Source organism: Rhinoderma darwinii, chromosome 3 (assembly GCF_050947455.1).
Source record: "Rhinoderma darwinii isolate aRhiDar2 chromosome 3, aRhiDar2.hap1, whole genome shotgun sequence".
Lineage (NCBI taxonomy): Eukaryota > Metazoa > Chordata > Amphibia > Anura > Rhinodermatidae > Rhinoderma > Rhinoderma darwinii.
The window spans coordinates 132,707,707-132,725,346 of record NC_134689.1 but is presented as its reverse complement, the minus strand read 5'-3'; positions in this window follow the sequence as shown (position 1 = coordinate 132,725,346).

Genomic DNA, 17,640 nt, shown 5'->3' with positions numbered 1-17,640 from the left:
GCAATAAATTCTGGGATATTAGGGGAAAATGACTCTGTGGGTACCCACTCAATATATCCTGGGGGAATAGAGCGGGCCGTGTTTTGTGGTACTTCTGTGACATGCCCTGTGCTTGTGGACTCTGCAGCGACACTTGCATTTGCAGAAAGCGTATCACTGTCGTCGCTATCACTGGTAGACAACATTTCTACCTCGGACGCGGTTTCTGTATCGCTTTCATCACAGTCAGAAATTAACATGGCGTATGCCTCTTCCACAGTGAACCATCTATGGGCCATTGTAATTACACACACGTACAACAAAGACTGTAACCAGACGCACACGCAGACAAATTTTATTATTTTTTCTTTATTTTATTTTTTTCACAGACAAAAATACACGGACGTCACAAAAACACGCTTCACAAAAAACTGATGTCGAACAAACACGTAGACTCTAAAACTTTTTTTTTTACATATATTTTTTTAAACTTTTTTTTTTTTTTGCACAAAAAATATACACAGACGTCACACACGTACGCTACACAAAAACCCTAGGCTAATCCTAGACTAAACCTAGGCTAACCCTAGACTAAACCTAGGCTAACCTTAGACTAACTCTAGAATAGAACCTAGAATAACCCTAGACTAACCCTAAGGGCACGTTCACATGTGGCGGAATTGCTGTGGAATTCCGCTGCGGACAGTCCGCAGTGGAATTCTCCAGCGGCCATTTGTTTCTATACATTTTTAGGAAAGTTAGTGCAGACGTTGCGGAAAACTCTGCTGCGGACTATAGGCTGCGGTGCAGAATTTTCTGTCCACAGCATGCACTGTTTTTTGCGGAGAAGAAGCGAAATTTCACTGCGTATCTCAGCCTTTGCAATGCAAAAACTGAAATATGTGGCAAGTCTGCTGTGATTTCTGCAACGTCTGAACTACCTGTCAAATATGCAAATGTTGGTGCAGATTCGTTGCGTAAATGCCCCAAATCTGCACCAACATTTGCAGTGGAAAAACTCTGCCACGTGTGAACGTGCCCTAAGGATAACCCTAGCCTAGGTATACAATTGAAGTTTATATAAAGCTTATATATTAGATTTTTTGTAATTTTGTGTCTTTGGTGTCACAGTAAAATTCTCTCTCTGTCTCTCCTCATACAGAGAGTGTGAGGAGAGACAGAGAGACAGGTAGGAGAAACACTTCGTTTTTCATTTTGTGATCTTTGTGATTGCTTCTCACAGTGATCACATGAACGGAGACCACTGTTATTGGTCTCCGATCATCACTCTGAAGCCAAGGCTGTTGCTAACAGCCTTTGCTTCAGAGGCAGATTACCCGATGACTGGGAAAACCTCTCCGATGCGGCCCCCCCCTCCCAAATCACTCAGATGTGGCGCTTGCTATTGAGCGCCGCATCTAAGGGGTTAAAACTGATCGGAGACCACTGCTAGTGGTCTCCAATCATTGCCCTGAAGCCCGAGGCTGTTACCAGCAGCCCGGTCTTCAGGAGATCCCGGCGAAAACCTCTCCGATGCGTCCCCCTCCCTCCCAAATCACTCAGATGTGGCGCTTGCTATTGAGCGCCGCATCTAAGGGGTTAAGTATGATTGGAGACCACTGCTAGTGGTCTCCGATCGTTGCCCTGAGGCCCGAGGCTGTTACCAGCAGCCCGGTTTTCAACAGCACCCCGCACGATGCGGGGAAAGTTCTTCTGAAGTGCCGACGTGAAAAGCCGACACTTCAGAAGAACTACCCTAAACGGCCGACGTAAAAACACTATACGCCGGTCGTTAAGGGGTTAAAATAAATTATAATAATATAGCAAACACAGAAAATAGGGCTTTCCAGACACAGATGTCAGGGGACCTGGCCGAGTCGAGAGACACAGTTTATCAATGGTGTGGACACTAAACTATAATTACTTTGATAAGAAAAAGGAACAAGTAATAGGTACAGATGTGTCCACCCTTAAAGGGGTTGTCCGAGATTTATTTTTTAAGTACATTTAAAAATACATTACACAATCCGCTCTGGCTGCTTCTTCCTTCTGGTCACATGAGCTCTGACGTCACCTTTTCAGCCGCCTCCACTGTCGTGTCGTATCCCGATCACATGGTCTCGTACCAGAGAGACCTCGGATGGTATACGACACGTCACTGGTGACGTGTCATATATCGGCTTCTTCTGCTTCACATCCAGTAACGCGCATGCGCTGTCACTGCTGTTCTCGCGGCCCCTGCTGTTCTCGAGATAACAGCAGGGGCCGCGCATGCGTGTTACAACAGAACAAGCCGATATACACCACGTCACAAGTGATGTGTCGTATACCCGGCAAGATTTCAAGATCAACAAAGCGGCAGAGCCAGAGCAGAGAGAGACATCAACAGTCAAGTTCCAAACGGCAGGATCTGGAAACGGGGCCACTTTGGAAAACGTAAGTATATTACAAATGTATTTATTTTTATAACTTAAATGATTTAAAGGTGTTATTAAAAAATATTATGTTATCTCGGACAACCCCTTTAACCTTGCCTTAACTTGGCTAGGGACTCCAATTTCTTATGAAACTATTTCAATACAATATTGCGACATGCTAGCAAAGCCCTTGACAGGCTGCAATTCACATCACAATATGCTAAAACAAAAAACTGCCACAGAGGTATCTGTCTGGAAGAACCACCTGGTTTTCAAAAGTGGAAAAGTCAGCTACTGAGGAAACAGAAGTGGTACATCTAAAACATATGTAACTTATATATATATATATATATATATATATATATATATATATATATATATATATATAAAACAGGAAAAGAGGACAAGTAACAGCACCAGGACTTCAGTGTTGGGGAGATGTTGGTCTATTCACCACCAGGTGGAAAGAATGAGCAACGTTTCGGTTCACACCTGAACCTTTCTCAAGCTAATTCCAAAAGTGCACAGTGCCACATATATATATAGGGATACAAGGGTATACAGTAAATAGTGCAATTAATAATACATATATTAAAAATCAGTTAATACAGGAAGCATAATCATACAATTAGTGAAAATATATGAATCAATGTGACCAATAAATTTATTGAAAAACAACATCTCTCAATATTAAATAAATAACTGATAACTGAGGTAATATTATAATTACCCTAATGAATGACATCAACTCATAATGAAGGGGAGGAGCAGAGGAATTATTCCAACAAAGTTGTAATGGAAAAAAACAGAAGTTATGTAGTAAAACTTACAGTGTCAGTTCTCGGTGATGCGTGGAGTAAACAATGGCCTCCCGCGATCGATAGTGCGCATGCGCAAGATGGCGGACTACCAGAAGTGCGTCATATGGAACGCATCCCTGGAACGCAGTATGACGGCGCATGCGCGGATAGACAATTCCGTCCCTGACATCCTTAGAAAGCTCTTTGGTCTTGCCCATGTTGTAGAGGTTAGAGTCAGACTGATTAATTGAGTCTGTGGAAAGGAGTCTTTTATACAGGTGACCATGTAAGACAGCTGTCTTTAATGCAGGCACCAAGTTGATTTGGAGTTACTGGTCTGGAGGAGGCTGAACTCTTAATGGTTGGTAGGGGATCAAATACTTATTTCTCTGTGCACAATGCAAATAAATATATATAATTTTGACTATGTGATTTTATGTTTTTTTTTTTAGATAATCTATCTCTCACTGGTAAAATTAACCTAGCCTAAAAATTCTAGACTGTTCATGTCTTTGACAGTGGGCAAACTTACAAAATCAGCAAGGGATCAAATACTTATTTTCTTCACTGTATATATATATATATATATATATATACATATATATATATATATATATATATATATAATCCTTGGAACCAAATTAATTGAGAAACGTAACCTCTGCTCCCGTGATGTACATCCCTTCATATAAGTTAGTATCTATAATGAAAAAAAAAATTCATAGTGAGAAAATATACATATATAAAAAAATAAAGATTATAGTTCAAATCTATATTTGTGTGAATTAAAAACAATAATATGAAGAAAAATCCCACCTACACTCAAGAGAATGAATCGGATAAAACTATTTCGGACTCATGACAGATCATGTCAAATATACATGAACTGTCAAATATGTGGAAAATATGTGTAATCCACATTAAGTCCCTTTGGGGACATGGTTCCAAAAGTAAAAATCCACTCGAGTTTTTTGCGTTTGAGGGCCAGCTCTCTGTCACCTCCTCGTCTATTTAGGGGTACAGAATCAATAATTTTAAAGCGCATTTGGGATACATTGTGTCTACTGTCTAAAAAATGTCTAGATACTGGTAGATCTCGTCTCTTGGTGTTGATACTAGACTTATGATTCCTCATTCTGAGAGTTACTTCAGTAGTGGTCTCACCCACATAATATAAGCCACAGGGACAACTCAATAAATAAATAGCAAAGGTGGTTTTACAGGTATAGAAGCTCTGAATTTTAAAGGTTTTACCTGTTTGTGGATGACAAAAGCTATCTCCCTTAATCATGTGATTACACATATTGCATCCCAGGCACGGAAAACATCCAACACCAAGAGACGAGATCTACCAGTATCTAGACATTTTGTAGACTGTAGACACAATGTATCCCAAATGCGCTTTAAAATTATTGATTCAGTACCCCTAAACAGACGACGAGGTAACAGAGAGCTGGCCCTCAAACGCAAAGAACGCGAGTGGATCTTTACTCTTGGAACCATGTCCCCAAAGGGACTTAATGTGGATTACACATATTTTCCACATATTTGACAGTTCATGTATATTTGACATGATCTGTCATGAGTCCGAAATAGTTTTATCCGATTCATTCTCTTGAGTGTAGGTGGGATTTTTCTTCATATTATTGTTTTTAATTCACACAAATATAGATTTGAACTATAATCTTTATTTTTTTATATATGTATATTTTTTCACTATGAAAAAAAAACTTCATTACAGATACTAACTTATATGAAGGGATGTACATCACGGGAGCAAAGGTTATGTTTCTCAATTAATTTGGTTCCAAGGATTAACCCCTTAAGGACGCAGCCTAGTTTTGGCCTTAAGGCTCAGAGTCCATTTTTCAAATTTGACATATTTCACTTTATGTGGTAATAACGTCGGAATGCTTAAACCTACCCAAGCGATTCTGAGATTGTTTTCTCATGACACATTGGGCTTCATGTTCGTGGTAAAATTTGGTCGATATATTCAGTGTTTATTGGTGAAAAATTGCAAAATGTAGAGAAAATTTTGAAAACATTGCATTTTTCAGAATTTAAATGCATCTGCTTGTAAAACAGACGGTTATACCACCCAAAATAGTTAGGCTGGGTTCACACGTGGCGGAATTTCACTTAAATTCCGCTGCGGACACTCCGCAGCGTTAATCCGCAGCGGAGCCGTTTGTCCATTGACTTACACTTTAATTTAGCAGTGTTCGTTTAGACGAGGCGTAAAATTCCGCTGCGGAGCATAGGCTGCGGAGCGGAATTTGGTGTCCGCAGCATGCTCTGTCTGTTGCGGAGCAGTGGCGGACTCATGGCGGAATTTCTCCATTGACTTCAATGGAGATTCTAATTTCCGCAATGAAGTCCGCAGCTGTCATGCACATGTTATGTGTGCTGCGGATCCGTCTTGCTTTTTTAACTTGACATTTCTTCATTCTGGCTGGACCTATGTATTTCTAGGTCTACAGCCAGACTGAGGAAGTCAATGGGGCTCCCGTAATGACGGGAGCGTTGCTAGGAGACGTCAGTAAATAGTCACTGTCCAGGGTGCTGAAAGAGTTAAGCGATCGGCAGTAACTGTTTCTGCACCCTGGACAGTGACTACCGATCACAATATACAGCAACCTGTAAAAAAATATAAGTTCATACTTACCGAGAACTCCCTGCTTCTGTCTCCAGTCCGGCTTCCCAGGATGACGTTTCAGTCTAAGTGACGGCTGCAGCCAATCACAGGCCAATAACAGGCTGCAGCGGTCACATGGACTGCCGCGTCATCCAGGGAGGTCGGGCTGGATGCCGAAAGAGGGACGCGTCACCAAGACAACGGCCGGTAAGTATGAAATTCGTTTACTTTCACTAGGGAAAGTGCTGTCCCTTCTCTCTATCCTGCACTGATAGGGAGAAGCGAAGCACTTTTCCCGCAGTCCGCAGCAGCTAGTCCGCATCAATTTACTGCACATTTTGTGCAGATCCGCAGCAGAATCTGCAACGCAGATTCTGTGCGGCATTGATGCGGACAGTTGCGGAGGAAATCCGCCACGTGTGGTCATGCCCTAACTAGTTCACATTTCCCATATGTCTATTTTAGATTGGCATCGTTTTTTTAACATTCTTTTATTTTTCTTGGACGTTACAAGGCTTAGAACATAAACAGCAATTTCTCATATTTTTAAGAAAATTTCAAAAGCCTTTTTTTTTAAGGTACCTCTTGAGTTCTGAAGTGGCTTTGTGGGGCCTATGTATTAGAACCCCTGATAAAACACCCCATTTTAAAAACTAGACCCCTCAAAGTATTCAAAACAGCATTTAGAAAGTTTTTTAACCCTTCAGGCATTTCACAGGAATTAAAGCAAAGTGGAGGTGAAATTTGCAAATTTCATTTTTCTTGCTGAATTTCAATTTTATTCATTTTTTTTTCTGTAACACAGAAGGTTTTACCAGAGAATAACTACTAAATATGTATTGTCCAGATTCTGCAGTTTTTAGAAATGTCCCACATGTGGCTCTACTGCGCTCGTGGACTAAAACACAAGCCCTAGAAGCAAAGAAGCACCTAGTGCATTATGAGGCTCTGTTTTATTAGAATATATTTTAGGCAGCATGCCAGGTTTGAAGAGGTGTTGAGGTGCCAAAACAGTAGGAATCCCCCAATAGTGACCCCATTTTGGAAACTACACCCCTCAAGGAATTCATTTAGGGTTGTTGTTACCATTTTGACCGCACAGTTTTTTCACAGCACGTATTTGAATTGGGCTGTGAAATGAAAAAAATTTCATTTTTTCCAATAAAATGTCATTTGTGATCAAAATTTCTTATTTTCACAGGGAACAAAATACCCCATTTTGTTGCCCAATTTGTCCTTAGTGTGGCAATACCTCATTTGTGGCAATAAACTGCCGTTTGGGCCCATGGGAGGCCTCAGAAGGGAAGGAGCGCTGTGTGTTCTTTGGAGTACAGATTTTGCTGGTTTGGTTTTCGGGTGCCATGTCGCATTTGCAGAGCCCCAGAGGTATCAAAGCAATAGAAACCAACCACAAATGACCCCATTTTGGAAACTACACCCCTCAAGGAATTCATTTATGGGTGTTGTGACCATTTTGACCCCATAGTTTTTTCACAGAACTTATTTGAATTGGGCTGGGAATGAAAACAAAATTATTTTTTTCAAATAATATGTAGTTTTGGCTGAAAATTTCTTATTTTCACAAGAAACAAAATACCCCATTCTGTTGCGCAATTTGTTCTGAGTGCCGCAATACCCAATTTGTTGTGATAAACTGCCGTTTGGGCCCATGGGAGGGCTCAGAAGGAAAGGACCACCATTTGGCCTACTGGGGATTTTCTAGTGCGAATTCATGTATGCAGAAGCCCCTGAGGTACCAGTACAGTTGAAAGCCCCGAGAAGTGACCCCATTTTAAAACGACACCCCTTAAGGCATTCATCTAGAGGTGTAGTGAGCATTTTGACCGGAGACTTACACCCCATAAACTGTAATGTGGGTTCTCCCGGTATGGCAATACCCTACATGTGGCTGTTATCAGCTGCCTGGGCACACAGCAGGGCTCAGAGGGGAAAGACGAGGGGGGATAAGCTGTGCGGAGTGCGTCAGGGTAAGTAAAACTGGGGTAAATTATAAACCAAGGGATGTATGATAAATTTTAAAACACTCTTTCATACAGAGCTCTGGTTATTCGGGACACGCGTTACATTGATATATTGTGTCCTCCCTTATACCCCTCTTATAGCAGACTTTGCACCTCTTTTGACTTTTTCCCTTCTTGCCAGTTTGGGGAACTTCTCCTGGAAAGTGTTGCCCTGGTACGATGCGTGTGGCCTCGCTTCCAGAAGTACTGGGTGCCCCCCCTTCTTGGTCCCTAAAGATTAGGTTCTTGATAATCACCTCTTGAAATTCCAGGAAAGTTCCCATCTGGCGTGCACATCGACGTAGCACGTACGCATTGTACAAAGCCATCTGTATGATGTGCACGGCCAGCTTCTTATACCACACCGCATGGCGCTGTAGGGCTTCAGGACTTGATCTTACAAGTCCATCCCTCCCATGTACCTATTGTAGTTCAGGATGCAGTCTGGTTTGGGGGTGGCCTTTCCTTCATATATCCTAAACCTGTAGGTATACCCTGATGCACTCTCGCACAGCTTATACATCTTCACGCCATACCTTGCCCTCTTACCCGGCAGGTACTCGCGGAATTGAACCCTCCCTTTAAAATGTACCAGGGATTCATCAATAGAAATACACTTCTCGGGGGTGAATGCTTGGGAAAACCGGACACTGGAACGGTCTAATAGGGGTCTCCGTTTATACAAACGGTCAAAACTGGGGTCATCTCGGGGTGGGCACGGCTCATTATCAGTATAATGTAAGAAGCGAAGCAGTGCCTCATTTATTTATTTTTTTAGGTTCCAGTTCAGTTCTGAAGTTGCTTTGAGGGGCCCATATATTAGAAACCCCTATGAAATACCCCATTTTAGAAACTAGACACCCTCAAAGTATTCACAACAGCATTTAGAAAGTTTATGAACCCTTTAGGTGTTTCACAAAAATTTAGAGCAAAGTAGAGGTGAAATTTACTTTTTTTTTTTTGACAGAAAATCCACTTTATACCATTTTTTTTATAACACAAAAGGATTTATCAGTGAAACGCAAATTAATACGTATTGCCCAGATTCTTCAGTTTTGAGAAATATCCCACATGTGGCCCTAGTGCGGTAATGGACTGAAGCACCGGCCTCCGAAGCAAAGGAGCACCCAGTGGATTTTGAGGCCTCTTTTTTATTAGGCACCATGTCCGGTTTGAAGAGGTCTTGTGGTGCCAAAACATTGGGAACCCCCCAAAAGTGACCCCAATTTGGAAACTAGACCCCTTGAGGAATCCATTGTAGTTTTCATGGGGTGCATGCGGCTTTTTGATCAGTTTTTATTCTATTTTTAGGTGGCGTGGTGACTAAAAAACAGCAATTCTACTATTGTATTTTTTCTTTTTTTTTTTTTACAGCGTTCACCGTGCGCTATAAATGACATATTCACTTTATTCTGCGGGGCGATACGATTACGGCAATACCAGATGTTTATAGTTTTTTTTAATGTCTTATGGCGTTTGCACAATAAAATACGTTTTGTAAACAATCATTTACTTTTTGTGTTACCTTATTCTAAGAACCATAACGTTTGTATTTTTCAATCAATAAAGCCGTGCGAGGACTTATTTTTTGCGTAACGAACTGTAGTTTCGTTCAGTACCATTTTTAGGTACATGCGACTTTTTGATCTATTTTTATTCCATTTTTTGGGAGGTGAAGTGACCAAAGAATTGTGATTGTGGTACGGTTTATTATTATTTTATTTTACGGCGTTCACCGTGCGGGATAAATAATGAAATAATTTTGTAGTTCAGGCCGTTACGGACGCGGCGATACCAATTATGTATAGTTTATTTGTTTGTTTATATATTTTTATTAATAATAAAGGACTGATAAGGGAAAAGGGAGGATTTTTACTTTTATTACTTTTAAATCTTTTATTTTCTTATTTTTACACATCTTTTTGTAACTTTTTTTTTACTTTTTTACTTTGTCCCACTAGGGGACATGAGGGCAGGAGGCCCTGATCGCTATTCTAATACACTGCACTACATGCGTAGTGCAGTGTATTAGAACTGTCAGCTACTCACTGACAGCAAGCATAGTGGGTCCTGACGTACTATTACGACGTACTATTACGTCATGGAGCGCGAACGATACAGCTGCCATGACATAATAGTACGTCAAGGAGCGGGAAGGGGTTAAATATATATATATATATATATATATATATATATATATATATCAATTTTTGTTCATACAAATTATAGATTCCTTTGTGTTTACTATGTGCTCTCTGTGGAAAATGTATGGAATAAACTGTAATTAGCATTTGAATTAATCCATTGTCTTTCTATTTATGTATATGCTATGTCTGTTAGTACATGGTCCTGAACAAATAAATAGGTGGGTGGTAGAGACCACTTTGTTTTTGGGTGGTATGGTTATCTGTCAAATCGGGTGCAGCCCTTCTCCCCACTGATGATGCAGTCCGTGGCCATTACATTTTCAGACTCCATATTGAGTCTTTTGACATATGCATATAACTATATTTCACATATACTTCCATTGTGGGTTACTTGTATAAAAATATATATTGCTGGTTTCAAACTCTTTTGAGTGTTATTCTGTATTGTCAAAATATGCGCCGGGACGGAATTGTCTGTCCGCGCATCATATATATAGGCCCTGTTCACACAGAGTTTTTTTTGTGGGCGGAATGATCTGCCTCAAAATTCCTTCAGGAATCTTGAGGCAGATTTTGACCTGCCTGCACACTGTTTGCCACGTTTTTCGCTGCCGTTGCCCTTGAGCGCCATGGGCAATAAACGCAGTGAAAACCACTTTATCTGCCTCCAATTGATGTCAATGCGGGGTCAGTAATGAAAATGCCCGAAGATAGGGCATGTTGCTTCTATTACCCACGAGCGTTTTTACAGTTCGCGGGGAAAAAAACGCATTTGCCTCATATTGAAATTTATGGGAGGCGATTTCGGTCGTTTTTGGTGCTGTTTCTGATGCGGTTTCCGTGTCAAAAATAGCACCAACATACTCCGTGTGAACTCCCCCTTAGAGCGTTTGATCCTATTTGTTACATTTTGGCTACATTGTAAGGGCTTATTCAGACGAACGTGATATACGCCCGTGCAATGCGCGTGATTCTCAAGCGCCTCGCACGGACCTATGTTAGTCTATGGGGCTGTGCAGACAGTCCGTGATTTTTACGCAGCGGGTGTCCGCTGCGTAAAACTCACGACATGTCCTATATTTGTGCGTTTTTCGCGCATCACGCACCCCTTGAAGTCAATGGGTGCGTGAAAATCACGCGCACCGCACGCAAGCACTTCCGTGGAACGCGCGTGATTCGCGCAACAGCAGTGAAAAGTATGAATGAAAACAGAAAAGCACCACGTGCTTTTCTGTTTACAAACATACAAACAGAGTGTCATAATGATGGAGGCTGCGTGCAAAGCATGCAGCCGCGCACCATATGATTATGACACACGGAGCTGTTAAGTGCCTTTTGCGCACGCAAAATGCCGCGATTTTTGCGTGCGCAAAACGCACACGCTCGTGTAAATACGCCCTTATACTAACAAACTATATCACGGAAAGAGGTTGATTGATATATAAACCTTCCAAGAAATTCTGTCTCACAAACGAGACTGGGTGGTGTCCTGCATACTCAGGACCAAAAAATGCAATTCTTATTTTTTATTTTTTTTAAAACCTACCTACAGTTGACCTATATTCCCATATTTGGCAATAATATCTAAAGTTGTACGAATGTTTAAATTGTTTGTGGCCTCTTAATAGTTTTTAGCTAGACATTGGGCTCTTTATAAAGTTCAGTGATCAGTGATTCTTGTTTTGTTTCCTGGCCCTGCTGCAGCTTCTTTAACCATTTGACCCTGCTTTCATATCGACCCTGGCTTACTGACTACTCTCCTGCTCTGCGTTTGGTACCTCGTACACTCCTGGTTTGACTCAGCTTGTTCACTACTCTCCTGCTCTGCGTTTGGTACCTCGTACACTCCTGGTTTGACTCGGCTCGTTCACCACTCTTGTTGCTCACGGTGTTGCCGTGGGCAACTGCCCCTTTTCCCTTTCTTCTGTGTACCCTTGTCTGTTTGTCTGTCGGGCATTTATTGAGCGTAGGGACCGTCGCCCAGTTGTACCCCGTCGCCTAGGGCGGGTCGTTGCAAGTAGGCAGGGACTGAGTGGCGGGTAGATTAGGGCTCACTTGTCTGTTTCCTTACCCCCACCATTACACTATCTATTATCTTTTCCTCGGTATGAAACACACTCACTGACACTGATTCCCTATCTGCAACAGCATTTCCTAGTTGGTCAGTTTATAGTGGCTAATCTCATATGAATGTAATCAGTGACTCACACTTAAACCTCATACTCCTCATGAATGGCTATGATAGAGGGAGGGCTGCCCACAAGTCATTATGGGGAATCCCGCTGGCCGCCACCCGGGTCATGTGATCCTTCTCTGTCTTCTTATGATCTGTAAAATGGAGGCCACCATTTTGAGAGATTCATGCGGAACGAATTCCAAAAGTTTTGGATTCGTGAAAATCCTAAACTTTTGTGAAATTCTTAACAAATTAGATTTGTGTAGATTCGATATGCTCCTCTCTTATTGTAATTATATTAGAGAATTGTTTAAAAAAAAAAAATATTTTGTTTGTTTTAACATCAAAGTATGTCCACATTTTTGTTGTTGTACTGAAAGGTGATGCAGTGGGGTCTCAAATTATTTCAAAGCCTTATTCTGAGTCATGGTTGAGAATGTCCATATGGGGGGCCTGGCATAGCTATTCTCCAGTATGTATACCCGTGTAGCCTGATGACACAGTGTCTACTTGAGTAAACAGAGGGGAATAGGTTGGCTGCAGCATTGTATCTTTCTGTCAGTGTAACTGCAAAAATGGAGCCAGGATCACATTCCCCTTAAGCTGCCATTACCCATTTTCATCTTGGGGAAAACCTTAAATGACATGGCAAGGCCTATGTGTCCCACAAAATTCAGCCCGAAAAACTTTCATCTAGACCAATTCTTCTCAAACTCTTTGGCTGGCTTCACTAGTGAGGTGTCCCCAGTTGTACATGAAGAGCGGCTAGGTAGGTTTTGAAAGGAGTGATCATATGATGATCGTTTCTGTTGTACAGGATTTCCTCTAAATGCAGCAATAGCCATCATAGCAACATAATTGACTCCTTTTACCATTATATTAATGTTATACTAGATTTAGTAGAACAATGAAATATACGCTGTAAATTGAGCAATGTTTTAAACTTTTAAATGGACTTCGACCACTGGTGAAGCAGAGGCGTGTTCAGATAGTTTTTACAAATGCATTTTTTAAGGCAATTTTATTTAAGGCAAAAAAAAAAGTGAACCGTCCAAACATGATATTGAAAAATATTAGAATGAAAAATAAAAATATGCGTCTTTAAATCTTTCTTAGGCTCTTTTCACATCACGTTGGAGGTATACTTACTGCAAGTTAATCCTCTGACAGATGGCTGCAATGTATGCGACTGCATAGGCTTGAATTTGGTTACGGTCTCCAAAAACCATTTCAATACAATATCGTGACATGTTAGTGAAATCCTCGACAGGATTCAATTCACATGACAACAACTAATAACCACACAAAGACACATATAGCATAGACATCTTGTGACAAAGTATCGGAAAATTACATATTTTTTTTTAAAGCTGGCCATCTTGTGCCACACATTTCAGGATATCTCGAAAATATGCTCCCATTTAAAAAATACATACTGCGCAGTATACATTTTTTTTACTGTATCCCTCTGTGCCAAATACCGTAGTCTACCTTATTATTCTATACAGCAAAAAAAAAAAAGTATGTTAACGCATACTGCCCCAGTGTATGCCAGAAGGACAGTCTTTTGGCATACGGCAGGTAAGTAGGGCCCTATTGACACGTCTGTACATATCCTGAAAGTAGTTAATTATTTACAGTAAATAGGAAACATCTTCAGTATTCCTGGCTTACCTGAGAACCAGCTCCATCTTCGGACCTTTGATTACAACATTGTGTATTATATTCTGAATGATGACTTGACTGCGCTCACACTTTTCAATGACAGAAACATAACATTGCACAGAGTTATGCATTACATCACTTGCTTACTTTTCTATATGTGTAATGTGGGTAGTAGCTAAGTGAATAAATTAAATCTGAACATCTGGTTCTTTTCGTTTGGTTGTACTCAGTTTGAAATATAAGGCCCAAGGCAATCTATAGATCTGTTTCTAAACTCTGCTCACTGACTGTCCTCCTGTAAATGGAAAAAATGTTCTTTATAAAGTGCCAGATATTACATCGGCCTTGGAGTATTTGTTTTTCAAAGCCTGGCTTGTTAAATTGTCAGTTTAGAACATTCTATTAAAGCTGAATGTTCATAATATTAACCCCTTCCAGCCCAGCGCCAGAAGGTGGGAAGTTGTGAACCCTCGGTCACTGAATCAGTGATCTGTTGGTGCTCCGTATTATTCTTGTACTTGGAGCTCCTTTTTTTGGTGTAAAATATTTTTAAAAAATTATATAAAGAAAATAAGTGATTTAGTTAGTAGCAATTACAGTAGTTTAGGCAGTAATACATACGTAGATAGCATCAGGGAAGTAACGTTTGGCTTAGAGTCAGAATAGTTTTTTACAAAAAATGTTAGGTTTACGTCAATATAATTCATTAAAAATTGTGTTAGGCCTTAGGCAAATTAGTCTGTTCATCAGATAGGGGTAAAAAAAATATATATTTTTCAATTTACTTTCGTATTTTATAGTTTTTTTTTGTCAAATCTGTTTTAATTTGAAATACAAATCGTAACATTATATAAACAGGGGCACATTAGCCCAAAGTGCAAAGAAATAAAGTTACAATCTTAGTACATGAGGCTTGCATTGCAAATTACATACACTGTTATACAGTCATACAAAAAAAGAGGGAAAACAGGTGGGGAAAAACATACAGTGACAATAGCGTATGTAAGTAACAATCTGTATTCGGAACTATTTCCAATCAAAAAGCAATACAATCAATGAAAGACATAAGTAATAAGCATATATCTAGAGGATCTGCTGAACCGAAGCCTTACCATGTGATAATATGTAAACTACAGTGGATGGCCTCTATTGCTCCAGAAAGAAGCCCACGGCTGGCATAATTTCTTATACTTAACATGACTTCCCGTCTCCCAGCTAGCCAACTCCCCCAATCTGGAAATCTGGTGCACCTTATCAATCCATTGTCCCATAGTGGGGGGGGTCAACAGATCTCCACCCAAGTGGAACCAGTAGCTTCGCCGCTGTAAGTAAGATTGTGGGTAAGTTATGCCTAGGGGGTTGAAACTGCGGGGTAGGGAGCCACAGCAAAATTAATTCCGGAGTCAAAGCAAATGTGCCCCCACATATTTGTGTAATGTATTGTTGTACCCCCAACCAAAAGGGTTGAATCAAATCACAATGATACCAAATATGTGAGAGAGCGCCCGTGCCCCTCCCACATCTCCAACAGCTATCATCTTGAGATAGCCCCATCAATTTTAATTGACATGGCGTCCTGTACCATCTGGACAATGTTTTGAATTAATTCTCTTGTATCTTTATACAACTGGAAAAACCATGTGAGCTTGAAAAAATGTGCGGAACTTCTGATGGCGTAAATTGTACTCCCAATTCCCTTTCCCAAGCGGCCAAATAGCAGGGCACAGGTGGGGCAGAGTGTATCAACAACTGTTTATACATTTTAGAAAATAAACCTTTAGGAAGCTTTGGAAGTATTAAGAAATTTTCAAGCCAGCTGGCATCCCTTATCGGAGCTACCTGTCGAGCAACAAATCTTTCACACCAGTATTTAAAGGAGATTTCATGTAAGAACGTAGCAGTTTGCGAAGATGTTTCTTGTAACAGCGCAGTCAATGTAGATAAATGAGTTTTATCTTTAAGATGTGGTGAGATAAATATGGTCAGAAAATTAGTCCAAGGCAAAATTAATGGTATAGGTTTGTTTTGAACATAAGCTGGCAATAAACTCACGGGCATGAGTGGAGAGGGACCCCCATGTAGCTGTGTGAGGGAGATATGCTTCCGATATACTGCAACCGTGCCTAAGAGTGTCAAGCTATACACCTGGTGACGCAGAGGTACATCTGTTCATAAGTATAGAAGACCACCTTCTCCAAGCATATGTCGTTCTATCTGTAGATGAGGTGCTGTATCTTGAGCACGAACCAATGTAATCCAATGAACTATGTGATTTGCTACATAATAAGTGGACACATCCGGAAAAGCAATTTGTGTTGTTTCAACTGCGAGTAAGATATTCTAGCACGTTTATTATTCCATATAAACCTTGCCAACTGGGAATTTATTTGTTTGAAAAAGGCCATTGGCAGTCTTATAGGCACCGTTGAAAGAATATATAATATCTGTGGCAAAATATAGGTCTTGACCAAGTTCTTTCTCCCCAACTAAGAAACGTAAGGTATCTTAAGTTTAGAAATCTGCATGGATAATCGTTTCAAGAGCGGCTTATAGTTATGTAAGTACAGGTGACCTGGGTCAGGGTGGACGTTTATTCCCAAATATTTGATCGTCGTGGAAGGCCACTTAAAGGGTACTGAAAATTTAAGCTTAGTAAAAACTCGACTGGGAACATTTATATTAAGGGTTTCTGACTTACCATAGTTAATCTTGAAATTAGATATTCTCCCAAATTCCTCAAACAAATCTAGAAGTTTCGGAAGTGCTCTAGTGGGGTTTGTTATGAAAAGCAATAGATCATCGGCGAATGCAGCCGTGGAGTGAGTTAGTGGGCCTACATCAATCCCTTTAATCTCAGGTGTCTGTGTAATCTTTTGTATGAGTGTCTCCATCACTAGTATAAAAAGCGAGGGTGAAAGAGGACATCCCTGCCTAGTACCATTCTTTATTTCAAAAGTGGAGGAGAGGGTACCGTTAATTCTTATCCTTGCATGTGGAGATTTGTAAAGTGTAAGAACCGCTTCTATGAAAGGCACAGGAAAACCAAATAGTTCTAACACCTTTGACATAAAATCCCAAGCCACCCTATCGAAGGCTTTTTCAGCATCAGTGCCAAGAAGCAGTAATGGGATTTGATGCTTCCTAGCGTATGTATTGACATTAATCAGCCTTGTCATATTGAATTTGCCCTCCCGTCCTGGAATAAACCCTGTCTGCTCAGGTCCCACCAGATTAGGCAATAGTTTACTTATGCGACTAGCTAAAAGTTTTGCCCACCACTTGACATCTGCATTCAGAAGCGATATAGGCCTATAGCTACCACAGTTCTCAGGATCCTTCCCTTCTTTATGTAGAACCGTAATGTAGGCTTCTAACATTTGTCTCGGCAAGCAGCCCCCTTGCAGGAGAGAGTTACACAAGGATGTAAAATACGGCAGCAAAATAGACAAAAAAGTCTTAAAGAGGCTCTGTCACCACATTATAAGTGCCCTATCTCCTACATAAGGAGATGGGCGCTATAATGTAGGTGACAGTAATGCTTTTTATTTAAAGAAAACTATCTTTTTTTACCACTTTATTAGCAATTTTAGATTTATGCTAATGTCTATTCACAATCTCTGCACTTCGTTACTCTGTCTGTGGTAGTTACAGCAGAGGAAGCGTAATCTTGCGAGATCTTGCTGTAAATGACAGGTTACAACGAGATCACGCTTCCTCTGCTGTAACTACCATAGAAACAGTAACGAAGTGCAGAGATTGTGAATAGACATCCCGTGGAATGTCTATTCACTGTTTAA